Genomic DNA, 8820 nt, shown 5'->3' on the forward strand with positions numbered 1-8820 from the left:
ATGACCGTGTACGTATATTTTCCCTTTCCATTCTGGACTTCCTTTAACAATAACAATTTGCTTACACATCCCCACACCCCACATGAAACAAACAAACATTCCTGAAATCTTCGTATTTGTATAAATCTGCTACTATATAGTTCCTTGCCATTTCTGAACTAAATCCACTGGGCTTGCTGGCAAAATGTACTTTGTTATTACACCCATATGCTACCCATATTCACAAACCCCTCCCCTACAACTCAACTATATCTGCAAGACACTTGCCACATATACAGCCCACACCAAAAGCCATAAACACACACCGCTTAATACACTGTACAAAATGTGTTCTGCAATGATAGTGATACGGAAATTTGCCGCAGTAAAACTTTCTATAAGAATATAGACAATTTTTCATATCCTTACTAAGTTGCGTATTTTTGCACAAAATTTCCCTTCCGGGAACTATATGACCAGGCATTTCAGTAAAATCAAGGCACATTTATATACGGTAAATGATGCAGATAATAGTGATACTAATCGCACAAACGCACACTCAAATAAACTTTCAGTAAGAATATAGACACTTTTTGCATATTCTTACTGTATTTTACGTATATTTACAGAAGATTTCTGTTCCAGGAACTATGTGACCTGACATTTCCGTCAAATTAAAGCAAACCAATTGTACAAACGCGCATACACCCCTACATACCCTCTCGCTTCACAGGATGACATAAATGGATATGCCGTAAATAAAATATGTATAACACACCCAACCCCACACCACCACCTAGATAATGCATACTATTGCACAAATATCCCGCGCAAATACCTTATCTCGGACACGAGCAAGGTCGCACAATAAAATCTATATGTCTCCTTGACTTTTCTTTTGAGTGGTTTGCTTCCTTATCATTTATCAAGAATGGTTGTTTCCATCCCAATCTATGATATGGTTTACTGATGCAGCGGTGTGGTCTGTGATTGCCGACTGATTTGTTCCTGTGGTGGGTTCTTTCTGTCTTCCACTTTCTCGATGTCCTTCAGGTGTTCTTTAGCCGTGTGCTATACGCTCTCCCTATCTCGTCAATGCAGGGTTTTTCGCAACCTATGGAATCAATGTTCCTCGCACATTTGGTTGGTTTCCCTTTTGTCATGTAAGCTCGATAAAATAATGTTACGAGTTACATGACTGTATAGATCTTGTGCTACCAAAACTGCGTCTAAGCTTCTCGAAAAGACCTGTAATGAACGGTAGAACTTCCATACACTTTGACGTGTTTTCATTCTGTATATCTTTATGCTGCCATCTTGCTTCCGGACCACTAATGTATCAAGGAACGGGTATCATTCCATCTTTCTCCTGTTCATATGTGAACTTGATGTTCTTCGCTTTGTTTAGATCTTGTTGAACGTCATCAACATAACGACGCCAGTTTTTTGGTGTACAGTCTAACGATGCGGTTGCAATGGCTTGCTGATCTAGCTAATTTGCCATAATCGCGCTGGCCGGAACACTCATGTCTTCTGGCGGTAGATGTTACCTCTGAAAGAAATATATGTTGTCGTGAGAATGAATTCTAAAAATTTCATGCAATCTTGCATTTGGGAATGTGTCTTTCGTAAGCCGGTCTCTTATGATCTCCAGTCTAATGTGTTTAGTGTGTTAGGGATACCACATCGTGAGAGTCAACTGTCTCCATTAGCAATGAGTACCTTTTGTAAGCTCTTCTGCAAGTTGTTTTGAACGGGTGACGTGAGGTTTCGTTGTCTCTACTAATGGTAAAAGGATTTCCACAAGTGCCTTTGATGTCTGGTAGCCTATGCAATTACTCTAGATCCCGTAAATGATTCACTGCTTACACCATCGCCAACTGGGAATGAGACATCATCCAAGATATATAAAATTCATTCAGAAGATTTGGCAATCCCAATTCCTGTGATATTCGCGAGCAAACCGTCACAAGCATTATAGACAATATCACCCTCTGAAGTTCCGATCCATGAGAGTATCATCAAATGTGGTGTAAAAAATAGTTTCTTTCCAAATACCATATCAGAGTGGAATAACCTCACATCTATTTTAGAGTCTTATAGCATTCAAACCTTCAAAACTACCACTACATGTCGGCGGCCGTATCGCATACTGACGTATTTGCAAATGACGCATTTCGATAAAATCGAACATAATAATCTTGATTAAAACATTATTGTCGATTAAAACCAAGTTAATAGTAATGCAAATATACCATATTTTCAATATAATTCACTTATCACTAAAAAAAAAATCAATACTAAATAAAATACGTTACTATGTGAAAATGACTAATGTCAATTTCGCCATTCAAATGGCAAATACGTCACTATGTGAAACGGCAAATTCTTTAAATTGCAGATACGACATACTGGGCTTGCGCAATATAGATGATCGGCAAATACGTCGTTATGTGATACAGACATTTCAAGGTTTTGCAAATGCGACATAATTAAATTAATTAATATCTTACTAATTAAGCCACTTTGAGGTATGGTTTTTGGTGAATATATACAGACTTGACATTTAATATGGAATATTTTTCGCAAATTTCCAAGACTGGTCTGGACGGAGTCTGCATAAACCGCACGGGCTAAATATTAATTAGGGTGTGTCGGGAGATGGTGTAAAATAATTGTTTGATAGAAAATGTGCTTTCCATATGTTTACATTATGGTGCTCATAATGTAGCGAATTTGCTTAAAATGGCGGATTCAGAGATGTTGAATTAGAGCTTTGTGGGGGACACAATTTCGGACTTTATGCAACATGGTTCTGTTATTATCAAATTTATAGGGGTTTGAGGTGATAATTCTTAAACTTCGTCAGCAACTGGCATTCATGACAGCAAAAATACACTTACAAATGTACCAAGGTTTTGAACAGGGGAGGAGCTTAAAATATGGCTCTTAGAAGCTGTACGTACTCAGAAAGTTTGAATTGCCCCCTGGGGTCAAATGTTATAAACTTACGGTACAAAAACAACTGTGCGGATTCCTGGTTGTCCAATGAACTCACACTATTTCTTTGTGTACAGTAAGTTTATAACATTTGGCCCCAGGGGACCATTCAAATTTTCTGAGTGCGCACCACTTTTAAGAGCCATATTTTTCAAAGCTCCTCCCACTTTCAAAACTGGTTGTTCACAGGTGCATTTCAGTTCTGACAAACACTTATTGGTATTTTAGTTCAGTAAGGTCGCCTCAAACCTCAATAAATTTGATAATATCAGAATAATGTTGCTTAAATTCAGAAATTTTACCCCCGCAAAAAACAAATTCAGCCTCCTTAAATCCGCCATTTTAGGTTAATTCACTACATTATGAGCCCCATAATGTAAACTAATGGAAAGCACATTTTCTGGCAAACAATTATTTTAAACCATCTCCCGACACCCCCCAATTGATATTTAGCCTGCGTGGTTCATGCAGACCCCTTCCAGACCAGTCTTGGAATTTTGCGAAAAAAATATTCCATATTAAATGTCAAGTCTGTAGTAGAACATAACAAACTAATGTACCAATTTTCTCAAAAATGTTAAAAATGTCGTCAGTATTTAATACGGCCGACGATGTAATATATTACTAAATGTTATATTTGTATTCACATAAAATGTATTATTTTGTGTTTTCATCGTAAGCCATTATTCTTTTTAATTACGTGTCGCTTATGTGATTTTATTGAATTTAGATTTAAAAGATCTAAAGATACTTAAAATATAAATAAATATACTGAATTTGGTTACCTAATATTTCTGATAACCAAACCAATCCTACAGAATAAGCATCAGTGAAACAATTTTACATTTTAATTTAAAAGAACAAACACAAAACTTATTTTGGCACTTTTTGGTACATAAGTTTCAATGAAAATGATATGGAAATTAGTAGAATTTAAGTTGTGTTAAAGCCAAAGCCATAAAAAGATTTGTCGAGTGATTTAATTTTGATAGAATGAATATTTGGGCTGTAACATCATGTACGTTGAAATATGAAACTGGTAGAATGGGTTAGTTTTGATTTGATGGTCTAGACGCTATATTATTACCAACCATGTTCAAAATATCGTACTTGGCCAAATAAAGGTATCCTAAATCTACATGATTCGTAAAACAGAATTTCTTAGACTATGATAAACTCCTCATTAAGTTTTCGATCATGACTAAGAAATAGAGTAAAAAAATAAATAAGAACATTATATTGCGTACTTCATCCTATTTCGTTGACTTGTTAAGTAAAGCTCAATAGGGAAATAGATGTATTGATAGTAGATAAAATAATTCAAACATTTTTTGTTTTACAAATCCATTAAATCCGAGTACTCACGATGCATATGAGTCTTTGTCAAGGATTGTTGCCTCTTCCCATTCTATGATGTGATTTTCTTGTGCGATGTGGTCAGTAATGGCCGATTTGTGTTTTTTGTTTACTCTCGTGAATTTTCTTTCCACTATTGTTTCAGAGTCTTTTTTATGTTCTTTGAGCCTTGTCCCGAACGGTCTTCCAGTCTCCAATACTTAAGACTTGTCGCGTCCTTCGGATAGACCAGCAGACTTTTATGCGTGCTCATGGCTGCGGAGATGATATGTTTCCTGAAAATTTTTTGAAGTTGCACTTAAAAATTTAAATAGTTTTCAATCAAAGCTATTTGAATTGTACTCAATAGCGAAAACAATACAGGGTGTATCAAAATTATTGGTACCCACCAATATCCAATGAGCATGGCAAATATTGTCACATCAAAAATGCAGCTAACACCCACCTAATTTGTAGATTTATGTAACAAAATGTCATAAAACTATTATTGTAGCCATTAAAATACAATTTAATGTTGAATTTGAAAGAAACCTGCGTTTCATTAGACGACAAAACTGATGGGTACCAATCATTTTGATACAGCCTGTAATTAGATGCCAAGGTGAAGGGCAAACCAACAAATCTCAAGAATTGATGAAATTAAATGAAAGAGCGATACCAACGCATAAAGCCGATAATACCGTTTTCTATCATTATCAACGATTATGTTATAATTTAGTTTCGTCGTATAATTGTGTTTATAATAGAGAAATAATAGGGAAATGTTATCCATATGGTTTTACATAGCTCGGGGTTTGAAATACATATATGATAGTGAAATGACGTCAGAATTAGTCTAGTGCATGATGGGTGTACCCTACTGCCAGTGTACACCTGCCATATTATTAGATGCCTGGCAAGCAAACCACATCAAGATAGCCTAATTGAATTTAAGTTGGTTTTGACCTTAATTTATGTGTTAATCTGCACTACCAATAAATGGCGTGTACATGTAATGGCATATCTCATTTGTAAAGAAGACTTCTTTTGAGGAAGATTTTCTACTTTGACCTTGCCTGAGGCGATATTCTACAGAACAATCCAAATATCCATTTGAAAGAGAAAATGCATGTTACGTTAGACCACAGATCCTGGTTATACACAAGGCATGGTGTCAAAGAAACCATTAAAAAACACATAATAAAATTGCCTCTTGCATTAGTCAGAATATATATGTTGTTGTATGTTTCATGTTGACTTTTGTGTGTGTCATTTTAACATGGGTCCTTGATGTAATCAAAGGAAAATCACATTAGGAGGTTATACAAATATTCAGAGTGATGTTCACGTATTCTCAAGAATCAAGTTCAAGGTGAAACCACTGTTTTCCGTCATTCAAAAAAAGTGATTTACGTTGAATTGGAACTCACATAATGCCAATTTGAAACAAGTAATTCGGGTCCTTTAATGACAATTTTAATAGCATTAGAATAGAAAATAATAGAATATACAGGAATATAATATGGGTGTATATATATATGATATAATAAAATAGAGTAGAATAGAATAGAATAATAAAAAACATAATAGAATAGAATAGAATAGAATAGAATAGAATAGAATAGAATAGATTAAAATAGAATAGAATAAAATTAAACAGAATGCTATTGAATAAAAAGAATAAAATAGATGAAATAAGAATCCGAGTAGAATAGAGTAGGGAATAGAATAGAATAAAATAGAATAGAATAGAATAGAATAGAATAGAATAGAATAGAATAGAATAGAATAGAATAGAATAGAATAGAATAGAATAGAATAGAATAGAATAGAATAGAATAGAATAGAAAGATAAGGAAGATAAGAGAGATTGTAGAGTAACACAGATTGTAAGATGCGACAGAACTTCATCATTTCAAGGTCATCACGGCATTGAACGGCCGGTCACCAAAGTATTTTAAAGTAATTCACTCAGTAAAAGTGAACTCAACATCTAAGCAAGACCAAATTTGTTTCATTACAGATACGTCGATGCATTTAAACGTTTTTAGTACGTAAGTATTACCAATTGACGCATTTGATTAGATATACCGATATTAAGCCTCGTGTAAACATTTTAGCTCTTTTTATAACAAGTTTACTGGAAAGAAAGAAGGTGGTGATGATATTAAAACTTGGTAGTTTACATTAAGGACATAAACTGTAAACATAATGTTCTTATTTTCTGATTGCTAATGTGAATAAAGTAAGTCTTGTAGCTGAAGGCTCATAAAATACCACAGTCCTAACCTGCTTGAAAGCGTCCAAGTAGGGTTTATTTATTAACAATCGTCAAATTTTGCACAGATAGTATCGTCAGATGAGTTAAACATTGCAGAACAAATGTTTCTTTAGTTCAAAAAACCCTCTGATCCACACAAATTATGTGGTGTTTGTTCATCCGCGCCTCCAAATCACTTCACTTAATACTTGCCAAGTGAGTATATATGTTTGTCTCCGTGCAAACAAAGTTGAAAGTAAAGTACGCTTTCCAAGCCTTGCAAATCCATAAATGCTGAATCATTACATTCATGCGTTATTTCGCACGAAACATGGGTTAAATTAATCATCCATTTGTTGTTTCGAGGGCTTTAAAGGGAACAATTAACAGCGGATTCTATAAATGTGATATTCTTACATATGATTCAAATGACTTTACTATATTTCGTATTTTGGAGTGCTAAATAAAAATGTTATTTACCATTGGGTTTCAGAATTCGTACTTACATCAATGACACAACTGCGAAGCCTATTGAAATTCCAAAAAAAAATTGCAATCGGAATGTTTTTCCTTTCGATGAATTTCCTGAAATGTTCTATTTCCTGAATTTGTGAAATTTCCTGAAATATTCATCCCTGCGTATTATAAACTATTTTCATTATGCATGGTCTTTTTACCGCTCTGTTTCTAAATTAAGGGTGAAAGATTAAGATCTCATACTATCCAGTCATTTCGCAATCCACAGATATCAAAATTATCTATTCTTTGCTGTGACTGATATAGTTGAGCGACAAATATTCAATATATCAGCTCCAGAATCTACTCTAGGTAGTTATGAGATACTTTAAATTATACTGATGAAGTCCAGTGATGCCGAACGCCTGGGGAAATGTAAGTTATTTCAATTTTGCTTCTCCATAATATTGCATTAGATAGCATTTGCATTTTAGACAAAGACTTCCCACGTACGTCTAATATTCATAACATTTAGAGGCTGAGTACTAAAGTAAGTTCCTGGACATTGTGTGCGTACATACCTATAGGTGAGTTATTATTCTTGTGCCCCAGTTATATAGGTTCATGTCATGGCGATACTATATCATTTTTATCACATCAGTGCACCGATATGTGCCCCAAGCACTCGCGTCATTGTGGCAACAACAAAAAAGGTCACATTATTTAATTTCAATATCTTGCTATTGTAAAATGCGTGAAAAAAATAATTGCCTTTCATTTCCAATGATCAAAATCGCCTTAAGTGAAGTGAACGAAAGAAGGGTTATTAATGCAATGTCACAATTGAATTTGACTATATTTACAGCACTGGTGATGTATTTTAAAGAGAACTTTACTTGTGAACAGAACAAAATATATTGGTAAAAAATAGGATCGGGCAAATGTAGTTTGTTAATGAGTTTTCTTTGTACATTCCTAAGTAGTAAAATCTTAATATAAAAGTTAAATCTAATACCTTTTTGATAAAACCAACAGAGTGTGCAACTGAATACGTGAATAAAAATTAACCTAGAGCTCTCTAAGGTTAATGTGATTGGGTTGGATACTTGGGTGTCATCACTTTAGTGTTTATTGTTTAGTTCTAGAACTTGTTCTTGTGTATACAAATAAGTATTGAACATTTATGAATGTCACTATTTGCATGAAATCAAAGATTCGATCCAAAGAATTAATAATCGCAACAGTTAACATGTAGAAAAATAAAGTGAAAACCTAGTGATTGCGAGAAAAAACCGCGTATCATCACACCATGCATGAATTCCACCCTGTTCCTTTTGTAAAATGTAGAGCTCCTCTCTTCATTAATCGATCTACAACATAATGATGCACATCTTCCTTTTGCTTCTGCTATTTTATTTGGTAGGCATACGAGGCTATAACCATTCCAGACATTTCCACACATCTCCACAAGGGTGATATTGTTTCCCGCACAATTGTTTCTTTACTTTATGGGAATTTCAATCAGGAAAATGACAATCATGTGCGACGATCACGACCTGTACAAAATTTGAAAACGCCATTGGTTTACACGTAATTTTGAAATACAAAGGCAAAAATTTACATCGCAACTGAATACGTGAATAAAAATTAACCTAGAACTTTAACGTCAATGTGATTGGGTTGGATACTTGGGTGTCGTCACTTTTGTGTTTATTGTTTAGTTTTAGAATTTATTCTTGTGTACACAAATAAGTATTGATTGAAGCATTTATGAATGTTACTATTTGTAT

This window comes from Amphiura filiformis, chromosome 6 (assembly GCF_039555335.1).
Source record: "Amphiura filiformis chromosome 6, Afil_fr2py, whole genome shotgun sequence".
Classification (NCBI taxonomy): Eukaryota; Metazoa; Echinodermata; class Ophiuroidea; order Amphilepidida; family Amphiuridae; genus Amphiura; species Amphiura filiformis.